Raw genomic sequence first — 23,751 nt, 5'->3', positions numbered from 1 at the left:
CTGGAGGTGGGGCTGGAGTTTCGCGACTGTTTTCATGTTTCTATTATAAAAATACACAGGGGATGGATGGCAACTAGACTTTTGGTGGTGAACACAGTGCAATCTATACAGAAGTCGAAATTTAATAATGTACACCTGAAATTTATATAATGTTACAAACCAAAGTGACCTCAATGAAGAAAAAAGAATTTTTTAAAAACCCACACAAGGGATCGCGAAGACCCAGCTCAAGTTGCTTATGGAGTTCGCCTAGAGTTATGACATAATATCACGAATGAAGCACACACACACACACACACACACACACACTCACAGCCACATACAGCTTGTCTTCTTCTCGCTCCTTAAAAATAAATCCTTTTTGGAGGAAAGCGTTGATTTCTCTTGTCCGCACCCCTGATCTAGGCTTGGCTGGTAGTGATCTAGACCCTTCATTCCCCAATCTACTGTCTTGAAAGGGGTGACCTCACGCATAAAGTCATTGCATGATTCAAAAGCAGGGGGGAAGGGGGACAGCAGTGCATACTTAACCAAAATAAGGTGGCTTTTGAGGAGACTCACCCAAAATTCAGTCCCCCAACTTTGAAGACAACATAAAGATCAAGAAAAGAAAAGAAAAGAAAAGGGAAGAGAAAAGAAAATAAGCCCCCTTTCCTCTCTCCCCTGGGCTGCAAGCTGAAACTCAGGGTTGGGCTGTGCGCCGCGCTGACCTTCCACAGCTTCCATTCAGGCGGGAATTTTGGGATTAGGGCTCTGGGTCAGATGGTGAGGTTGCCAAGTGCTACCCATTTCCAGTGTGGAGCCCAGACCTGGCAGTCCCCTGCCTCTGAGGAAACGACACAAACACCCGCGCCCCTCAAAGCTGGTAGGAGAGGACTCAAGTTCCACTGTAAACGGAAGTGCCTGGGATTCCAACCCAGAGCCCCCAATGTGTTCAAAGGCAGCACGCTAATGCATAAAACGTCTGGGCTCAGCCGAGGCATCGCATCAGCCTCTGCAAACGAGGCTTTTAAGGACAGCAAAGGATGAAGAGCCAGATTCTGAGGAGATTAGGGGATCGCTGAGCCAGGATGGTTGTCTCTCCTCTCCTCTTGACTCTCTCTCCCTCCAGCTTCCACCCCTCACCTCTCCCCAACCAGGTGATTAATTCTAGGCCCCAGGATGGTCTCTAAAGGGATCCACATTAGCTACAGTGACACCCAGTGCTAAGGGAGAGAGGAACAAGCAGAGGCTCCTCTGTTGCCAGCTGTGGCCAGAAGCCAGCAAGTCTCCTCTGGCCAGGCTAAGCATGCCCCAGTCCCCGGGCAACTGAGCACTCTGCCTGACCCAGGATGGGATGCTGAGGGCCACACTCGTGCCACAGTCTTGGAGTTTGATGATGCCCTGCATCCCAGAAGGGCTCCTTTCGGACAGCACAGTGGTACCCTCAAGCCCTGTCCTCCTCCTCTGCATCCTGGTTCAGCCTCCTTGCCAGGACCACGCCAGCCACCCCCATCTCTGCATTCTATCCCACCCTCCCCACCCCATCCCAGGAAACCTTTGGTCAAGTATCCACCGGTACTGCCCATCCAGACCCCTTCCAGGGAAACGTCACCTCTCACTTACCTAAGGAGAGCTTGGACTTTTCCATGCCCTACAAGCCCCTGTGATTGTCCTTCTGGGTGGACAGAGTCTGGCTAACGCATGGCACAGCGGGCCTTCAGGCTGAAAACTAGCATCATTTTTCTCCAAGGCTCATGAGTTTGGGACATTTTAGTTTTTCTTATTTTTGCAGACCCCAAAGAGCTATGTCCCAGAGATTTCCTTACCCTTGCATTATTTAACCCTATAATGATTACGTGGGAGTGTGTGCATGTGCATGAATGTGCAAGTCACACTGGGGGAAATATTCACGCAGGCGTCCTCTGGTCACAAGGCAGTCTCAGTTGCTCACAGACTTTGAAGCAGGCAGTCTTGTGTCTGCGCGGCCAGAATGTCAGCTCCATGGGGGCAGTTTTTTCCTTTTTGCACACCTAGAATAGTGCTGGCTCTACAGTAAGTGCTCAATAAATACTTACTGAAAATTTTACATGCTGCAGAATTCAAGCGTGTGACTCAGTGGTTTCTGGCATTTCTTTTATTTTTCACTGATTAAAAGAAAAATCACCTGGGTAGGAGACCGACAAGATCTTTTTTGCTTATAGGGCCTTTCTGCTGTGGCCCTTCGAGGGGAAGACAAGGAAAGCACATACAAGCATCTGTGCACATGCACACGTGTGTGCATGTGTGTTGGGGGTTAGTATCTATATTTGGGTTTTTTCCTTGCTGTGTCTGGTCCAATCCCCCCCGCTTCTTCGCTGCCTGGGTCATGCACCTGAGTTCTCTTGTAACAGTAATTACAAAGGTTTTGACAGCCTTATGAGTATAGTTTGGAAAGCAGCTGTCAGAGAAATTAGCAAGTTTTGCCAACAGCTCAGCTCTGAGGTGATGGGAGCCCAGGCCGGGACAGGAGGAGTTAACCCAGATGAGTGGGGTGTTATGCAAAGCACCAAATCCCTAAACTGCCACAAAGATCTTTGATGGCCGTGATCAATAGATTCTCAGACCACACTGACATAACCTTGTCATGCCTCAGCAAGGGTACAGTGGCTAAAAAGGCGTGGGGAGGTGGAGAGGTGGGAGGAGAGGGGGAGAGACAGAGAACAGGGGAGGGGATAAAGATATCATAGCCCTCCCTGGCTCCCCCAGCGCGCTCCTTCCCACACCCACCCCCTCTTCAACAGGCATCACACAGCAAGTGACTGGTAATGGTTCTTTGGCCTTGTACGGCTTTTAAAATCCTTCAGCTGAAGCATCTCAGCTCCAATCGCCAGCAAAGCTTGAGCACCCTTGAGACCCTGGTACAGATAATCATCATCCACTCAGTGACAAGAAGCTGAGCGCCGCTTCGGTACCAAGGAGACCGAATGTGGCAGGGCACCAAGGTGCCATCTTAGACGCATCCAAGCAGCCACCGTGGCAGCAGCAGCAGCAGCAGCCCACAGGGATGTGTATGTGTGTGCAAGTTGTTGTTTTTTCCCCCTTTTTCTTCTTCTTCATCTTCTTCTCCGTCTATCCTCTCACCCTTCTTAGAGCATCCTTTCGCGAGAGGGGTACTGTTAACACGGCTGCTCTTAGCAGGCTTCCCGTTACCCAGCACCTGCTGGACCAAATTGAATCCTGTAGTCAATACTGTTGGAAGGGAAAATGACATTAATTTGTGTAAAAGTGTAATCAAAAGGTGGTTGGGTGATTTTTCTTGCTTTCAGGGAAATGTGGGTTTGAGTTTATGATTATATAAAAGAGAGGAAGCCGGTCAGCAGCTTCCTGCCTTCCTCCCAGCACTTCCCCAGCGCTCTTTCTGCCGTGTGACAGCATTATAGTTAATGGTGCTGCATTATGTATACAATACACTGTGGATGGTATGGCTGGCTGGGACAGTCCTGCAGACCGGGGTGCTGATGGGTATTTACACACCAGCTGAAAGGTGGAAGAGAGAATATCTAGAAATGAAAGAAGAGCCATCCTTACTACACACACAACTCAAACCTCCAGCCACTTGGAACAGCGGGTGAATTTCCCGATCTCAAGGGCCCCCGCGTTTGTGTTCCCTTTTCCACCTCAGGCCCTTGGCTCACATTTTCCATTCACAGAGCTCCCTGGCAAACTGAAGATGGTCTAGACAAGGAACACCACATCCCTTGCACGTGTTAAAAACAGCTCTCCAAACAGCCCGAAATATTTGCATTCCATTGTCAACTTTCCATCTCACACCTTAACAAGGGGCAGTTCTTGGGGAGGGACACCTCTGGGCAATTGTCCTTTGCAGGCATGACTCTAAGGCCAAGTCACCAGGCCTGAAGCCCCTGCCAGGAAGCAGACCAATTTGACTATTAAGCAGTCACACAAAGGAGTTGCAGGCAGTGGATGTTTGCAAAAGAGAAGACGCCACTCCATTCCCGACACCGTGAGGACAGAGGTGGGCAGTGCATACGCGGCTGTGCTATCCCCCAGGGGCAAATGAACATTAGGCACTGACCACTACACTGGAAGAGGTCATGGTAATGAAGCCGGGGGCCTGGGAGAGTGGGAAGCATGGAAAGTTTGCCAGGAAGCGAAGCAGGGGATTTTAGGATCCCAGAGAGCCTGACGAAAGAAAGCTGCATCTTTAAAAAGTTATTTAAAGGAATTGGCCTTATGTGGGGGGCCAAGGAGGTGGCAGCCTGTATGTGAAACCCAGGATACAGCAGGGGCAGTCTTGGTGCCTCTCTACTCTCAGTCACCCTCCCCGCAAGGAAAAGCTGTCACTATGTGCTGACCAAAATTTGAATTCGCTTAGTTGATTCATTCATTCAACAAAATGTGTTGATCATCCGCCACATGCGGGGCACTGTGCTATGTCCTGAGAACACAACAGTGAACAAAGTGACAGAAATATCTATCTGTCCCCATGGAACTTACATTCTACCCCTCCGCAAAGGACAAAGCCCTTCATGAGACAGTGAAAGATGCAAACATCTTTTGAGTTGAGAAAGATGCCTAAGATGTAAGTAACTAAGATCCACGTTCTCTATGGAATTTTCAGAGGGGGAGGGGAAAGGAGCATAGTTGAGAGGGAAGAAGGAAGGAGGGGCTGGGCCTCCTTCCAGGAGGGAGCAAAGTACAAAAGCTGAAGGCACTGAGGCAAGATTCACCTACTTTGCAGTTTTGCTGAGCATTAGCGCTGGTAATGAGGAGGTGATCGTACAAATATCCAGGGGGTTAAATGCCAAGATTCTGAGTTATGTTTGTATTTATATTAGGCAAGAAGCTGGCAAAAATCTCCACTCACCTGCCAATAAGCCTGCATTCCAGGACCAGGTCTAGATGGAAAACTCCAGGGCTCTCCAGTATGCAGACCAGTAGAGGAGCGTTCCCGATCTCGAGGATCCTCTAGCCTCCTCCTTCCTCTGGATTTTCCATAAATCTCTGGAATGCCTAGGAGCCCGAGCATGTCAACCAGCACCCTGTTCATCCACAAAGATCCAGCAATTTTTAAATAATAATGATTTCCCTAAAATTCTGGTGTGCGGTTCAAACTTATTGAAAAACTTAACCTTCATCCTCAACCACTGCAGAACCCAAGAAAGTCACGGATTTCACTCAAGCCACAGGTCATGCTTTCCCTGGTGTTCAGAATCACTCAGAGTCCTTGAGTCATAGAAAGGCTGCCTTGCATCTGAATCATCCTGGGGCTTGTGTCCGGCGGCTTGCTTGCCATCACGCTGTTTCTAGCCCTAACATGGAGTCATTGTCCCTTTTCTCAGCCCTGATTCCTTTGACCCCCTATCCGCATCATGATGCATAACTTGGCACTGCCCTCACTCTAGAAACATCTTTTCCTCAGTAACTGGAATTATCACCAAGTTCCTTCTTTCATAAAAAGAAAAAAAAGGCTTTCAAATTACTTCATAGGTATCAAATAGCATCCCAAAAATAAATAGATAAGTCCTTTTGCCATGCTGTGTGTACACACAAACACACTCACTCATTCACATGCAACCATCCCAAAACTATTGGCCTGAAAACTTGGCTATCCCAGAGATGTCCCCTCCGTCAAACTACGTCAAAAGAGGTCAGGTCTCAGTCTGCAGCCTGAGCTCAGTCTGTAGTCTGCCCAGAGCCACTAAAATAAAAGCTCATCCAGAGAACTGAAAGAACCAAAGTTACTCAGCACACACACAGCCTAGGGGTGCTGGGACTAGGTTAAAAATACAACCTGGCTGGGGCTGGCCCCGTGGCCGAGTGGTTTAGTTCGCACGCTCCGCTGCCGGTGGCCCAGTGTTTCGTTGGTTCGAATCCTGGGCGCGGACATGGCACTGCTCATCAAACCACGCTGAGGCAGCATCCCACATGCCACAACTAGAAGGACCCACAATGAAGAATATACAACTATGTACCGGGGGGCTTCGGGGAGAAAAAGGAAAAAATAAAATCTTTAAAAAAAAAAAAGTACAACCTGGTGCGTGAGGTCATGTGGGATGTGAGTGCGTGGCTGGCCCAGGACGCTGACCGGCTTGCCCATCTATTGGGCACAGTTTGCTTCTGCAAAGAATCTAGCCGAAGAGAAAGACCCCAATACACAGAGAGAAAGAGAGGCAAGGAGAGACATCTAGAAGGAGCCCCAGTGATGGAGGGAGACAGAATGAGGGGCAAGGAGACAAAGAGCCAGGGAAGACAAAGGCAGTGCCCTCGTTTCCTCACGTTCCCAGAGATGAGAAGGGAAACCACAATGAATAAATCGCCATCCTGGTTGGCGATATTGGAAACTTCCTTTTTCGCCTTGAGGAGAGGGAAAGCAGATGATGTCTTCTCTTTATCCAATTTTTAAATAGTCTGCAGGGAGCTGGGGGAAAATACGGACTGGGAAAAACAACGGCAACAAGAGGAAGAAAAGAACAGTGAGTGGACTATGAACCGGCTGTGAAAGTTTGCATGGCAATCACATTGTTGTGGTTTTATGACTGCCATTTCTGCTTGCCAATATTTCTTTTTCTTTCCTCCCCCCAAACTTGTTCCCTTAGGCCCTGCTTATTGAACCTTAGACAATAGTGACTTCAGCATGGAGACATATATCCAGGCAGCCTCGGCCTGAGGCAGGAGACCAGGATGCAGAGGGCAAAGGTTTGACCCTAAGAAAAATTTCTCATGGGGTCGGATCACACTGCCTGGCCAGAGGGATTTTTTTTCGCTTGATACTGTTTTCTCTCTTCAAGTGACTGATTTTCCCAGCCAAATCTCTTACTCCCAAGCAAGAGGAGTGATGTTTGCCTCTTCTGGGTTTGGGTGTAGATTTCTGCCTTTTGCCACTTTCCATGGAGGCCATCACTTTCTTTAAACTGGGCGATGCAGCCAGGGCTGAACTTTATCAGCTTCTGCCTCCCTACAACCTTTCAGCTCCTATCCTGACTCGTGGCCCACCCCTGAGCCCTCCTCACAGGACCCAGCATCTCTCAAAACTGCCGCGTTACGTGTGGGCCAATGGGAAGGCATTTGTGAGTTGCAAATGTTCAAATTAACACTTACTCTTGTCTCTGAGTCTACAGGGAAAACCAACTCTGACTGCTAATTACCGCTTTTGGGGGTGAAAATAAACAGGAGTGCGGCAAGTCAAGGCCTTGGTGCAGAAGAAAAATGTCTTCATTTGGTTGCACCATTTTGACATTTCAGCCCCAAGAGCTAGAGAGAGGAACCGGGGGTGGAAAAGGGCCACATCCCACTGGAGGAGAAGCACAGTGTCTTCAGGCCTTGCCATTATACCCTGGCAGAGTTCCAGGCCTGCCTCACTCGTCTTTGTCAGTGTTTTGATAGTGGCAGAGTTAGGAGGAAGTTGTCAGGGGCCAGGGGAAGGGTAGCGGGAAGTGTGTGGGCAGCATCATGGCTGGTCCCTTTCTACCCTCTGAGCCCAAAATTCCTCCACTCACCAGACCCAGCAGAATTTCCCAGCCTTGCTACCACCACCTATGAAGAGGTTTCTGACTACTCCAGCCCTTGCAATCTCTTGCCCTTCGTCTCTTTGAAGTACTTTTTTCCACCACTCTTTGCCAGTGCAACTGCTTTGTGTAGTTGTCTAACTTTTAGTTATACTGCACAGCCCTGAGATTTTTCAATCTGGGAAATACTGTCTTTAGTTTTGGGAAATTCTCTGCCATTACACCCTCAAATATTGCTTGTGCATCTTTTTCTCTATTTTCTCCTCTTGGGACCCCTACTAAACATATGTTGGGCTTTTTGATCTGTCCTCCAGATCTCTTAACTTTCTTTTCATGTTTTCCACCCCGTTAGGTCTTCATGCCATGTTTGAGACATTTCCTCAGCTCGATCTTCTAGTTACATAATTCATTTTTTTGCTGTGTGCAATATGCTGTTTGGCCTATTCTGTGGAGTTTAAAATATACCTGCAAATTCTTTGATAACCTTTCCTTCAAGAGTTGGAGTGTAACTCTTCTCCTTTTGTAGCTAGATCTAACTGGTCTAGTTTTAATGACTCTCATCTAATGAATAGAATATGGTGGAAGTGACAGTATGTAACTTCCAAGACTTGGTCACAAAAAGCATTGTGGCTTCCTTCCTCCTTGCTCTCCCTGTGATCACTTGTTCTAGGGGAAGCCAGCTACCACGTCATCAGAACACATCAAGGTGCGCTATGGAGAGGTCCACGTGGGGAGGAAGTGAGGTCATCCGCCAACAGCCCTGTGAGGGAGCCATCTTAGAAGCTGTTCTTCCAGCCTAGGCAAACCTTCAGGGGACTGCAGACCAGGCCAACATCTTCACTTCAACCTCGTGAGAGACCTTGAGCTAAAATCAGCCAACTAAACCACTCCTGAATTCCTGACACAAAGAAACCATGAGATAATAAATGTTTATTGTTTTAATCCACTACGTTTTGGCATGATTTGTTAACTAATACACCCATAGACTCAATTTTTTGATTCCAGAGACTATTTCTGTATTCCTGCAGTTTCTAATTTTCTTCACAGCCACCTGTTCTTGTTTCATGGCCTTCTGTGTTTATTTCCTTGTTTCTACGCCTTCCCTTATCTTTGACCACATTTAAATTATTTATTTTAAAGTCTTTTTTATGGATTGTTCTATTATCTCTTTTCCTTGGATGTTGGTTCATCCATTTGCTGAGTTTGTTATTTGTCTTTCATGGTGTTAGACTTCCTGGGTGGTTTGTAATTTTTGTTTGTGAAATCATCTTTTATGAGAACTTCCTTCTATAAATATCCAGAAAACCCAGGGCAGTCTTAAGGACTTGATACTCAGGTTGAGGCTTCCCAGCTAAAAGTGATCTGCTTACTGGCCCTGGCCCTGAGCATACAGCATGATCCCAAGGTCCTGTCATGCTGGATGGCACTTCTCAGGACCTTAGGCACAACCCCAGGAAGGAAGGCAGCGTTTTCTGCTGCCTCCCTCCTACATTTAATGAGGAGAGTGTATTTCCAGGGCTTGGCTTTCTATAGGCTGTGCAACTCCAGCCCCCACCTTTCAAGGTAATGGAATCCCAGACTGAGCCCCTTGATTAGCCAGTCCCATTCCCAGTTCCCACAAGCCTGACAGCTAAGGCCTCCTAAGTGTGGTCCATGTGTTAAATTATTTTTTGGAAACTTCTCCATTTATGACTGCTGGAAATTTCCTCTCTTGACTTAATCATGATTATGTACTTCTCAAATTTTTTTCCCCATCATTTGTAAATGTTCAAGGTAAAAAGGGGAGGCTTCAGCCTGTAGAAAATGTATTTGCCCTCTACCAGAAGTCTTGTTTGCTAACTTTCCATATTTATTTTTTCCTCTCTCCCCAATCACACCTTAAGCTTCTAAAAGGCCAGGACAGGATCATGCCCTGTTTTGCTTCTCCTCGTCGGAAGAGCAGTATGCCTTCGACATGGGAGCTGCTCTATAAATGTTTGATAGACTGACAGGTGAGGGGATGACGTGATGGGGAGTTTTGAGAGGAAAAGGAAATATAAAACTTCTCCCATATTTCATCAGGATTGCTGACCCTTGGGTTTAAAATCCCTCTAAGAAGGTGGTTCTTAAGTTTTTCTGAATCATAGACATTTTTAAAACCTAACTAGATCCTCTCTGCAGAAAAAAAATATATATATGCAACACACAAAATTCTGAGTTCTATTTCAGGGATCTAAGTAGTTTAAAAAACTAATCTTAACATACAAAAATATTTCTTCTTTATGTTTCTTAACAAAACTTCTTTTGATGCTGTGAGGTTTTTTTTTCCTTGCCACTTACCAAAGATCTTTTCTTTCTTTCTTTCTTTCGTTTTTTCTTTTTTTTTTTTTTTTTTTCCCTGTGGAAGCTTAGCCCTGAGCTAACATCTGTACCAATCTTCCTCCATTTTATATGTGGGTTGCCACCATAGCATGGCTGACAAATGGTGTAGATCCATGCCTGGGATCCAAACCTGTGAACCCAGGCTGCCGAAGCAGAGCATGCTGAACTTAACCACTATGCCATGAGGCTGGCCCCAAAATCCTTTTTCTAATTATTAGAAATAATTCTATACAGTGTCCTCTCTTCACAGACATGGAAGCTGAGTCCCTGGGAGCCTTTGTGACTTGCCCAAGCAAATCACGGTCTGACCTCTGGCTAGATGAAGCTCTAGGACCAGCTGTTTTCCACTATCTAAACTGCTTCTCCTCAGAACTTTGGGACTAGGTACACTCCTATGTAGTAGCACCACAAAAATGTTAGAATTTACTCTAATCCTGTCAAGAAATGACACTAACTTGTTACCAATATGGAACCCATACTTCACCTTGCTTTACAAATACCTGCTTGTACCTGGCCTTTTTCTGTGGATCAGTAAAGTCAACTGACACATCTGAACACAAGACCTACAATCTCAGCCCCCTCAGCCAATTGAGCTCATGTCACGCTCCCTTCTGTCATTTAAGGTCAATTCAGCCAACATTTATTGGTGCCTTGTATTTACTAGGCACTGCTCTCAACACTGAAAATACAGAAATGACCAAGTTCATACAGGGCTCATTGGATAACGGAATGATAGACATGTGGACACATAACTATAATAAAATGTACATGCTGAACTAGGGGAATGTACAAAGTGGAAGACCCTACTAACAAAGAAAATTATAATTAATTAGAAAAAGTGGAAATTGTCTAAACCACGTTCTCAATGCACCATGCAACAGATCTAGAAATTATTAACAAAAGTTATAACAGCCCCCAAAAATACCCTCAGCTTCTTTAAATTTCTAAAATTCACTCATAAATAATTTTGGTTTGGGGCCGGCCCAGTGGCGCAGCAGTTAAATTCGCACATTCTGCTTCTCGGCAGCCCAGGTTCACCGGTTCGAATCCCGGGTGCGGACATGGCACCACTTGGCACGCCATGCTGGGGTAGGCATCCCACATACAAAGTAGAGGAAGATGGGCACGGATGTTAGCTCAGGGCCAGGATTCCTCAGAAAAAAGAGGAGGACTGGCAGTAGTTAGCTCAGGGCTAATTTTACTCAAAATAAATAAATAAATAATAATAATTTTGGTTAAAAATGAAAAAGAAAGTGCAGTTCAGGACTATATAGAAAATTATATACATGGTCTTATGAGATGCTCTCAAATTTATAGTCAGATATACAGCCTTAAAATATTTTCATTAGTAATTTTTTAAAGGATAAAAATAAACTAAAATTTCAAGTCAAATGACTTAGAAAAGTAAAGAAGAAATGATTAACAAAAATAAAACAGAAATTAATGTATTAAAAAAAGAATTGAGCTTATAAATAAATTTAAGAGTATATAAATATTCAAGATTAGGAGGAAAAAATATACAATCCACTGACATGAAATTACTTTGACTTATACAAGATTCTCATCTGCCACACTACATCAAATAAAAAGTAAAACAGATAATTTTCTAAGAAAATGCAGATTACCAAAATTGTGTCCAAAAGAAGCAGAAAAGTTGAAAACACAATGCCACGGAAGAAACTGGAAAAGTTGGCCAAGCGACTAGACCCAGATGGTTGTATGGGCAAATTCTTTCAAACTTTCAAGAAATCGACTGTTCTATTTCTACCTAAAATGTTCCAGACCATATAATTTTTTTGAAAGTTCCTTTATTTTGTGAACTTGTCCTAATGCCAATACGAAAATCTGACAAAGACAAAAACAGCACAATACACAGTCTAACAAAATTTGGGCCAATCTCTTATTAGTAAAAGTAAAAAGATCAAAGTGTATTAAGGGCAGATTTCGTATGCTCATTAGTCCCACTGTAGCTGAATTTTTTTTCTGGACGTTTAGCCAATGCAGTAAGACAAGAAGAAATAAGAAATGCAAACATTGAAAAGGAGACCAAATTAACAATATTTGCCTAACTGATAGTCATCAACCCAGAAAACTCAAGGTCATAAACCACTGAAACTAATTACCCGGTCAACTAGAAGATTACAAAATAAACATATAAAACAATAGCTTCTTAAAATAGCAGCAGTAACTACCCAGTAAATATAATGGGTAAAGGGTTCCATTTCCAATAGCAACAAAAATACAAAGTATCTTGGAATAAGTTTAAGGAGAAATGTGCAGGACCTTTATAAAGGATGGATAAAGAAGACTGGAGAATAGCAGGTGTTACATATTGTGTCTGAAAGGTGAGATTTAATGTTAGAAAGCTGTAAATTCTCTCCCAAGTTAATGGACTTTTACTCAAAATCACAATAGGAATTTTGGAAATCTGGGGAAAAAAATGGTTTTGAATTTCAAAAATTGTTTTGAAAAATCAAGAATAATGAGGAGAAGTTGAACTTCAGCTGCCAAAACAAATTATAAATCTAGTAAATAAAACATTGCAGAACAGAGCAGAAAGCACTGAAACACGCCCAACCAGATAAGAATTTAGTCAGGAAATTTTCAAACGAACAGGAAAAGATAAAATTTTTAAGAAGTGGTTCTAGGACAACTGGGTAACTATTTGAAATAAAATATAAAATTCAGTCCTAACCTGACACGTCATGCCAAAATTCCAAATGGATTGAAAAAATTATAAAAGAATAAAAATGTAGATGAATATTAATCTGATGGTAGGTACAGAACACTTTTCTATGAATAAAATTAGGAAAGAATGAAGAAAAGGAGGGAGACATTAAGGGAAGGAGGAAAAATTAATAGATTTAACTACATGAAAGTTCCTTCCAGAAATAAACATAGACAGAAGCAAACACTAAAGGCCAATACTAACTTGATGAAAACATTTGCAACATGTAACCTATAAAGAATTAATATTCTTACAACCAGGTCTTGCAAATTTATAAGAAAAATAACAAAAATATCATTAAAAATAAACAAAGAACACAGACAAGCAGTTCAAAAAGAAAAATTCAGATAACGTAGAGGTGTTTGAAATGTTAGCTTCAATAACAACCAAAAAAATTCAAACTGAAACAAGGCACCAGGTTTCATTTAATTTCAAAAATTGAATTATCCCAGGCTGGTGAGGATACAGGGTAATAGCTTTTTTATGTATTCCCTTGGCAGAGCTGTAAATTAGTACAACACTTCTGAGGAGAGATTTAGTCATATGTATCAAAAACCACGCAAATATTCACCCCTTTGACCCAGGATTTCCACCTCTCGAATTTTACCCTAAGAAAATGATCGAAGCTGCTTACAAAGATATGCATACAAGAATATTCTCTGCAGTATTACTTCAATAGGGAAGAGTTTAAACCCCCTAAAAGGTATAAAAGGGCCCTGATTAAGTGACTTGGAGCATAACCACACGTACTCATTAAAATTTTATCTATAGATTGTCTAATGACACAAGAAAATGTTCAAGATACATTGCTAAAGAAAATGTTACAAAACAGTATGCATAATATAATCTTAACTGTGTTGTAAAATTTTAATCATGAAATTTGTTGTTTAATGTCTCTCTTGCTCACTCTCACACTACTAGAATGTTCTCACTCCTTGCTGCACATTAGAATAGTCTGGAACACTTTTACAAAATACTCCCTACTCCACCCAAAGAAATTAAATCAGTATCTCTATGATTGGGTTTCTTCTTTTTTTTCAATTTCTCCAAGTGATTCCAAGGTGCAGCCAGCGTTAAAAACACTGCCGTGTAGAGCCATGGTTCTCAAGCTGGGCAATTTTGGACTCAGGGAACATTTGGCACTATCTGGGCATTTTAATTGTTGTCCCAACCCAGAGCAGGGAGTGCTATTGATGTCTAGTGTTTTATGGCCTGAATTTTATCCCTCCAAAATTCATATGTTCAAGTGCCAACCCCCAGTACCTCAGAATATAACAGTATTTGAAGATAACGTCATCAATTAAGTTAAAACGATTAAGTTAAAGTGAGGCCTTTAGGATGGGGCCCAAATCCAGTATGACCGTGGTCCTTAAAAGGCCATGTGAGGACACACTGAGAAGGTGGCTGTCTGCAAGCCAAAGAGACAAGCCTCAGGAGAAAGTAACCCTACCAGCACCTGCATCTTGGACTTCCAGCCTCCAGAACTGTGAGAAAATAAACATTGTTGTGAAAGCCCCCAGTCTGTGGTATTTTGTTACAGTAGCCTTAGCAACCAGGGATGCTGCTAAATATCGTACAATGCACAGGATACTCCCCACAAAAAGAATTATCTGTACACGAACAGACATTTTCCCCAGGAAGATATACAGAGGGCCAAAGACACATGAAACAATGGTCACCATCACTGATTATTAGAGAAAGGCAAATCAAAATTACAATGAGATATCACCTTACACCAGTCAGAGAGGCTATAATCACCAAGACAAAAAACAACAAACGTTGGAGAGTGTGTGGAGAAAAGGGAACTCTCATACACTGCTGATGGGAATGCAAACTGGTGCAGCCACTAAGGAACACTATGGAGATTTCTCAAAAAATTAAAAATAGAAATACCATATGATCCAGCTATGCCACTACTGGGTATTTATCCAAAGAACTTGAAATCAATGATCCAAAGAGATTTATGCACCTCTATGTTCACTGCAGCATTATTCACAATAGACAACATGTGAAAGCAACCCAAGGACCCTTCTACAGATGAATGGATAGAAGATGTGGTATACACACACACACACACACATACACACACACACACACACACACACACACACACACACACACACACAATGGAATACTACGCAGCCATAAAAAAGACAAAATTGTCCCATTTGCAACAACATGGATGGACCTTTTGGGTATGATGTTAAACGAAATAAGCCAGACAGAGAAAGACAAATACTGCATGATTTCACTCATATGTGGAAGATAACAAATACGTGGATAAAGAGAACAGATTAATGGTTACCAGAGGGGAAGGGGGTTGAGTGGTGGTTGAAAGGGCCAAAGGGATACATATGTATGGTGATGGATAAAAATTAGACTACTGGGGATGAGCACAATGAAGTATATTCAGGAATTGATAATCAATAATGTACACCCAAAATTAAACAATGTTATAAACCAGTAAAACCCCAATAAAATTACTTCAAAAAAATAATAATAACATAGAGGTCAGTCACCGGTTAAAGAAAAAAAAAAAAAGAATTATGTGACCCAAAATGTCAATAGCACCAAGGTTGAAAAACCCTGCTCTGGAGGCTAGCTTGGCACAAAGGTAGATAATAAGCATTTTCTTAACTGAGTGAATGAGACATTTAGTAGGTAAAAATCAGCAGGACTTGGTCACCAATGGAATGTGCAGAGTGAGGGAGAGAGAAGAGCCAAGAAGGGCAAGCAGATTTCTGGTTGGGCTGGCCAGGTGAAATGGGAAGGCAGAACTCAGCAGAGCAGACAGGTTGGAGCAGGGAATCAGGGAGAGGCTGAGGGGGGCACCTGGTGGAGGTGTTCAACAGCCAGTTAGAAATAGGCTTCTGGAAATACAAACAAGGCAACAGATGGTGTATAGGGAGAGGTTTAGCTGCTACAAGGAGATAAGATTCTAGGAGGACCTAGAATCAGCAAAGTACCGACAATGGAACTTGAAGACCACCAATATTTAAAGAGCAAGCAGAGGAAAAAGGAGCCGGCACGTCAGATGAAGAAGAAAGAGGTCAGTTGAGAACCGTCGTCCGAGGGTGGCAATGGAAGCCATGATGGTTAGTTTTGTGTATCAGCTTGGCTAGACTGCAGTACCCAATTACTCAACCAAACACTAACCTAGGTGGTGCTGTGGAGGCACTTCGTAGATGTGGCTGATATCTAAAATCAGTGGACTTTAAGGAAAGGATAATGGAAGTGAGCTTTATCCAGTCAGTAGCAAGGCCTTAAAGGCTAAACTGAGGTTTCTCTGAAGAAGAAGAAATTCTGCCTCCTGCCTGAGCTTCCAGCCAGCCCTACAGATTTCAGACTTGCCAGCGCCCACAGTCACGTGAGCCAAGTTCTCGTTGTTTCTCTGAAGACCTCTGACTGATACAGAAGCCAAGGAGGGGTCAGGAAGGCAGGGAGCTAACTGCTCCGTCCTGCACCCTTACACTTTGGCTTTGGCATATATGAGAGAAAAAAGAGGTTACTTCACACCCACGGCAAAAACTCGGGAGAGGAGAAGAGAGAGAGAAAGCACAGGAAGATTTCGAAAATGTGTGCTGCCTGTGGAAATGAGGAGGGGCCAGGATAGGGCAACATGGACAGATCAAGTCAGGACCCAGGCGCCTGGCCTGTCCCACCCTCCCCTGGCCACCAGCTGCTAAGTGGTCACCACACCTTGAGTGCTGCTTTAAGCGGTTTACCCTCCTTAACCTGCACCACAACCTTCCAGGGGGGTTCATCTTTATTTTACAGAGGTCGTGGGGCCAGCCCGGTGGTGCAGTGGTTAAGTTCACACAATCTGCTTCAGCGGTCCAGGGTTCATCAGTTCGAATTCCAGGTGCAGACATGGCACTGCTCGGCAAGCCATGCTGTGGTAGGCATCCCACATATAAAGTAGAGGAAGATGGGCATGGATGTTAGCTCAGGGCCAGCCTTCCTCAGCAAAAAGAGGAGGATTGGCCACAGATGTTAGCTCAGGGCTAATCTTCCTCAAAAGAATAAATAAAAATTTAAAAATAAAAGTTAAATTAAAAAAAATACAGAGGTCGTGACTGGGCCTGAGAGACACTAAGTAGTTACCCTGGATATTCCGCTAGTATGAACTCAGACCTCCCTGATTTCACACTCCTGCTCTTCACTACCGAGCTGTTACTGTACAAGCAGCTTGCTGGCAGCGTTGGGAGTGGGAAAATGGTGCTGTAATGCTGACTCTGCCCTTACTGGCTGCAGGGCATTTACGAGCTGGTGGTGGGCAGTGGTAGTCCGTCTGTCATGATGGGACGGCCCAGGCTTTGGGGTCAGACACCTGGGTCTGGATCTCAAGCCTACCATTGACTGGTTGGATGGTCTTGGGCACGTTTCCTACTTGCGCATGATTCAGCCTCCCCATCTTAAAATAGAGATAAATGATGCCCACCTTTAATAGACTGTGTTTTCCGTAATAATATACATAAAGCACACGGCCTACTCAAGAAATGGGAGTTCAAGACCATTCTCAGTCTTTCTTCGGTCCTCAGTTTTCTCACCCATGCCACCTCCCACAGGGTTGTTGGGCTGGTCCAATGAGATAATAAAGGCAAATGTCCTCCATAAATTCAGGGCACCATCACTATGGGAGGACAGGAGGCAAACATTGCATTTTATGCAAAATTCACTCACTTGTTGTACAACCCTGAGTAAGTCATGTCAACACCCTGTGCCTCAGTTTCCCCATCCGAAAGGCAGGCATAGTGATACCTGTTCCACCTTCCCTAATACTCGAGCGTATGAGGACATATGAGTGTAACTTGTAATTCTTATAAATTGAATTTCAGGCCATATGGTTGTGTTGGACCTCTAAACAGTCAGATGACAACGCCAGCTACCCCCAACACACACACTTCCCGTATCCTACGATGGAAGACCAGCCCCCTCACCTCACAACGGCTCGTTTGTCTCCTCGAGGACACGCTAGCCCTAACTTTACAGAATTTTCTTTTGTTCTTTCAACTTCTGACTCACTGCACATCTCCTGCCCTGCTGTCCCTCTCATCTTCTCTCCTGGAGTTGACATATGGCTGCAGCGACATCCTTCCTCCGTTTCCTTTCTCGTTACTACATGTCCAGTAGTATTGCATAAAAGTGCTCAACGGGAAGGGTCAAGCTCAGTTTCAAGCCTGAGGTCTGGGATTACATCAAATCTGTAACGTTTATCTGCCCCTGCCATCAGCCAGATACTTCCCAATTTAGGTCTCACTCACATCAAGAGAAGACTGAATTGTCTGGGCTACAATGTGCCCTGCTCTGGCCTCCATTTTTCTTACTTAATTCCAAGGGTACAGCTCCTAAACCCACTTAGGCCCATGTAATAGTCACAGACAGCGTGGCTATTCGGAGCCAGGCAGCGTTTCTACCCGAGGCAGCTGCAGGGGCTGCTGTCGAGGAGCAGACCACCTCCATGGGGCTGGAGTGGGGAAGGCCCATACAAAGGGCTTTTTGTTTCAATTAAATAAGAAGTCGATTTGAGCCCCATTTCCAAAGTGCCTCGCTCTCCACGTGCCTTGGGCACACAATGAATTTTATTATTATATGACAGAACTCTCCCATTATACCTCACACAGCCCTAACTTGGGGGTGGGAGGATATTGGCTTGCCCCAAACACCAGCATTCTTGTGGGATTCCACCTTGGGAGACGCCCCCTGCCAGCAGATGTGGTGTCCCTCTATGTTTTCTTGTCTCTTGTGCATAAATTCATTTTATTGCCCCTAAATCTACACAAGTAATTGGGTGCATCCCCAGTGCCTAGGGCAGTGCCTGAAACCCAGGAGGCACTTTATGAATATCGGTGTGGTGGTGTGGTGAACAAACAAATGAAGGAAGCACAAATAAGAAGTTCAAGTGGAAGTTAGAAGGGAAAACAGAGTTTGGGGTTTAGTTTGGTTTGGTTTGGTTTTGTATTTAAATGAAAGAGGAGAAGAAAGAACTGTAATTTGGCTTCCAAATTAGAAGGCAACTAGATCCAGGAAAAAGTAAGTCATTTGTTTGACCATCTGGGGGCACAGCGGTCTGCCAGCAGGTATCCACTGGAGACAGTGCAAGGCACAGCTCTAGAAATACTTCCAGGTGGAAGAAGTCTCCCCCGCCAGACTCGGGGACCTCTCCCCTGCAGCCTCTGCCTCTCCCTTCGGCCTTGTTTTCCTGTCCTGCTCCACGTACACAACCTCAACGAGCTTGCTTAACCCTGACAGCTTTCTCCAGGGAGCAATTAGAGCCTTTAAGATCTTACCTATGCTTCACCAGAAGTCCTCTCATTAAATAGTTGCTTAAAACGCTCCCAGGGCCTAAAACGTTAAGAATTAAAAGAAACAATTGACTGCTTTTTTCCATGCCAAATCAGACAGTTGTTTAACATGGTGAGAGCTACCACTGAGGTTACTGATGTAGAAAAAGGGGGTCATATGTTGCTGGGGAACAGAAACTTAGCAGGGAAATTAAAACCAAGACAGGCTCAGGGACAAAACGCCATCAATGTGATGACTTCAGGAGTCAGCTTTGCAGGGGTCCTGCAGCCCAACAGTCAGACCGGAACTGGCCTCCAGGACTTCCACAGCAACTTCTCCATTCTGCGTCCCATCTCCCAAAATGGTCAGACTGAAGCTGCCGGGAAGATGCATGCCATGAGGAATAGGCTTCCTGGAGGAAGAGGCAGGTGGCCTGCCTTGATGCGTGGCAAGCCAGGCAACGGGACCAGCTGAAGACAAGGTATGGTGGTGTGAACAAGGAGGTGAGAGACAGCCGGGCCCAGTCGAGACTAGAAGCTTGTTTTGAAGCAGGCGATGAAATTCTACTTTCTGATCATGCCTCACCCGGCCCAGAGAATCTCACGCTTTGTAGGAAAGTTCTTTGGAGAACGCCAGCTCATCTGTGCCTGAGTTGTGTGAGGAGTTCTTTGCTGAGTCATCTTGGAGTTCTGACTTGTGCTTTGCAGTTTAAGATAGGGGTTCCAGTTTATTCAAAATTTCTAAATGGTATCAGGTCAGATCAGAAAATAGAAATGGATGTCATCTCCTTCAAACCTGAAATTTATTAACCCAAGACAGGAAGAGGCCTTCTAAGTGGGCAACGAAAGATGAACACATATGTTTGGTGTCCAGCTCAGGATAAATGGAAAACATCCCTGGGTTCCTCTAAGTGCTTATGGGCTTCTGTTTACCAGAACTTTCTCAGAAAGAATTCTTCACTTTTCTGAGCTGTGAGTTTATGCAGGCGTCAGAATAACTCAGTAATTAAGTCCCCACACAAACCAAACTCAGAAGAGTTTTTTGCCTTCCCCGTTATTTCCCATGAAGGCCTTGTTCTCTGTGTAGGGTGGGGTACTGTCAGAAAGACCAAGCCCACATAAGCTTGCCTGGGCTCCTTCCCCTTCCCTGTGGCTGTTTGCGTGCTCATGAGGACCCCACACCCAGCATGCCCCTCTGCCATGCCTCAGTCAACATTCCTTGGTAACATTCCTCAGTCGACAGTTATAGTCCTTGGTGACTACTCTTTGACAAAGACCGCCTTCCTGGGCATCTTTCTTTCCAAGGGCCTGATAAGGTAATCTAGCCCTTTGGTTCTAAGTAAGATTTTAAATTTTAATAAGGGCCTCTGGAGACATTGCTTTCAGGCAACATTGGTCATATCTTTATCAATCTTTTCTATATTAGGGGGAATTCCCGTGATATCAGTTCTGCCTCCTCAATGTAGTCACAACTCAAACTCGCACCTTCTTTTGCAACTAAGACGCAGGCCTGTTACCTAGCTCTGCCATTACACACATCCACATAAGATTTTGTTCTGGAAAAGAGGAAGCGGGCAACGTGAATAACCAGGTTTTGCCAAGGGAATCCCTTTGGCGGACCCTAGAGGCCTCAGGCCTTGGGGGACCAGGTCCAGTTCCAGACACAAAAGTGGCCCTAATGCTGGAGGCAGCAGAGCATGAAGTAGAGATGATGAGTTCCTGGCATTGAGTTCTCAGGAGATGCAATGGTGATTTCATCTTCAGACCAATCAACCACAGTGTGGTTGGGGCATTTTTCCTGGAAACTTAACCTTGAACCTGCTTCTTTCTCAATTCCTAATGATTCTTGTGAGGGGACGAAACATCACTTAATAAAATCCATTTTCTTCTTGAAACAGAATGGTTTCTGTTGTCTGCAACCAAGAATGGTGACAATGGGCATTTTGGGAGCCCAGGGGACAGGAGCCTAGGGGCACACAGACCTTTGACACTTATCTGTGCTCTGTGGGGCTCTCTCCTCTGTTGGTCTTCAGTGACAGGCTAGAGGGCAGGGGTCACCCCTTCCTGGGGATATAGGGAACTCATTCTTTCAATGCAAGGCAACCTCCCAAGTTAGGAGCGCTCCTTTCTTTGAATCAATGGTGTCTGCAGATATAAGTTCCTTTGACGCCCACCTAAAACTACAACACACAAGAGCTTCAACACGTGAGCTCAGCCAGAGTTAAGTTTCCACAGCCTCCCTTTGCCCCCATTTCCCCGGCCCTAGCTCAATCTTTACTTCACCCCTTTCCGGAAACCCAGTTACCTCTCTCAAACCTTGCTCTCCTACCAACCTCGGTCAAACTTGCAGTCAACCCCTTTAAAGCATAAAAAATAAAAATAGCTCAGAATATTATCCTTTGCCAGAAGTATTTGCATGATACAGGAATCAAAGGATTAGACTAAAAGAACAATACTTTTGGTGAAATTTCAAGCATCAACCCAGTCAATAAGGGAAATTTGTGTTTGACATGCTTCAATTTTTATTTGTTTGTTTGTTTGTTTGTTTTTAGCCATGGGGACTTCCTCGGGGGACTACAAAGCCGTCACCTAGGAAGGAAGGACTCTAATATTTATTGAAAGGTATCACATTGGATGCTTTTTCCCACGTTGTCACATTACCCCTCTCCCTCACTACATCGGCCACACCAACCACCTCGCTGCTCCTCCCACCCCTGCACACTCCAGCCACAGCCTAGACACCCACATGCCTCACTCTCTTATTTCCTTCTGGTCTCTGCTCAAGCACCCTCAATTCAAGACACCCTCCCTGACCACCTGGCCCTGACCCCCTTACTCCGGGTCTCCTCATTCCCCCTTGCTGCGTTATTAGTTCTCCGTATCATTTATCACCACGTGACATATTCACATCTTAATTTACTGTCCAGCCTCCTCCTCCAACACCACCAGAATGGGAGTTCTGTAAGGGCAGGGATTCTGTCTTTGTTTCCAAGCCTAGAACAATCACTGGCAGGTAGTAAGTGCTCAATAAAATTTGCTGAATGAATTAGATTTATACAGAATGATGTAAACATCAATCTCATTTTCAAATAATAATGATGTTCAGAAAAATTAAATGAAGGGCTCACAGTCTCCCAGCCAACCCCTGGTGACGCCTGCACCCAAACCTGCATCTGTACAACAAAGACCAAGCTTGCTCACCCCTACTACCCTGGGCAGGTTAGTCACAGAGAGTATTAAGGGCGGCTCCCTCAGTTCCTCCATGACCTTCCAAACCCTTCCTGGTGGGTAACACTTTTATTGCTTAAGGTGAGACTGGCTGCTGGAACTGATAAACCTTCATATCTAAGTGGTTTAAGACAATAGAAGAGTCTGATACAGGTGTTTCTGGTAGGAATGTTCCCTTCCAAATTGTGAATCAGAGACCCAAGCTCTTTCTAACTTGTAGATCCACCATCTTTGACAATGGCTTACAAGGTTACCCTGGGAATCACTTCCACTTCAGTCAGCCTGAAGGGAAAAAGAGACAAGGATCACGTAGGGGTGGGGGGAGTGCACTTCTGCTCCCACTACATTGGCTAGCACTCAGTCACATAACTAACCCAACCGCAAAGGAGTCTGAGCAGTGTGTGGCCATGAGCCCAGGAAGAGGGTTCACCAGCCTGATCAACTACCAGCCTTAAGAAGATCCAAACGTCATCTTCTCTTAGTAACTCAGGTTTTAGAGCTCCCCAGCTGCTGAGTGAGGAGGCACCAGGCAAAGTGGTGAACCACCTAGAATTCATGCAGTCCAGAGTTCAAATCCCAGGCCCACCACTGACTACTTGCCTGACCTTAGTCAAGTGACTTACCTCTCCAAGTCTCAATTTCCTCAACCATAAAATGAGGACAGTAATAGCATCTACCTCATGAGGTTGTAGAGAAGAGAAGCTGAGATAATGCTAGCTGAGTATGTAGCACAGTCCTGAAAAATGGCTATTACCAGGGGAAGATGTTCGGAACAGGGCTCCCAGCTTCTGCTCCCAGTACTCTTACTTCCAAGCCAGCTGGTGGTCCGGAGAGCCACTCTGGGTCTCACAGCTTAAACAAGACAAGCTTTGTCCCCACTTGACAAGTGACCTGCGAGTCCTCTCTGTTGCATCCTATTGATGGTTTCTGACAAATCCCACAGTATCAGCTTGCATAAGTAAGTTTGAAATGCCCTTTCCATTAACAGAGGAGCTCTGCTATTAACTAATTACACTTTGGCTTTTCCTGCGTTAGCGGCTGTGCCGGGGAGAAGAGGCCAAGAGAGAGGTGGCCTCTGGCATGGAGAGAAGGCTTGTGCAGATTGGGATGGGTGGGAACTAGGGTGGGTGTAGGGGCTGCTGTTTTTGCTCCTCTCCTTTCTACAAATCCAGTTATTGGGAAAGAGATCTGTTGAAAAGAGGACCCATGGAGTAGCTGCTTCTAATTTCCCAAAGGATTTGGGGAAACTCAGTGTTTCAGAAAAATATTGATGTTCAGAAAAAAAATTAAAGGAACTGCTCAAGGTCACCCAGCAAATACATGGTGTGCTTGTGGCGGAGTCCTGAGTGGAAGAGCTCTGGTCTCAGAAACTAGAGCCCCCACTGCTGGCTCTGACCCTGTGACCATCTCTGCAGGGTCAGCTCCAGGCCAGACCAGGAAGCAGTGGTCTGCCCATTTCCATCTTCTGCTGTGCCTTCCTCTATGTTGGTAAAGACAAAAAAAGAAAAAAGAAAAAGTCTCAGTTTTGGAGTGAGTCAGCTGTGAGTTCAAATCCCAGCTCTACCACTTAAGCAAGTCATATAAACTCTCTGAGCCTCAGCTTTCTTATGTGTAAAGTGAAAATATCCATCTCAAGGGGCTCCTACAAGGATTAATTGTG

General features: G+C 44.8%; 1 long non-coding RNA gene across 1 annotated transcript in view; it reads right to left on the bottom strand.

The window, feature by feature from the left end:
- Positions 1 to 2,099: 2,099 nt before the first annotated feature.
- Positions 2,100 to 23,751, bottom strand: part of LOC111768095 (uncharacterized) — a 32,145-nt gene continuing 10,493 nt past the window's right edge. The window contains exons 3-4 of the long non-coding RNA XR_002800147.2: positions 4,850 to 5,024; positions 2,100 to 3,210 (exon numbers count right to left, since the gene is read on the bottom strand). This is a non-coding gene — a long non-coding RNA (uncharacterized lncRNA). The remainder of the gene's footprint in view (positions 3,211 to 4,849; positions 5,025 to 23,751) is intronic.

The sequence above is a fragment of the Equus caballus genome, chromosome 15, assembly GCF_041296265.1.
Source record: "Equus caballus isolate H_3958 breed thoroughbred chromosome 15, TB-T2T, whole genome shotgun sequence".
NCBI classification, from domain to species: Eukaryota; Metazoa; Chordata; class Mammalia; order Perissodactyla; family Equidae; genus Equus; species Equus caballus.
This window is presented reverse-complemented; position numbering and strand designations above follow the sequence as displayed.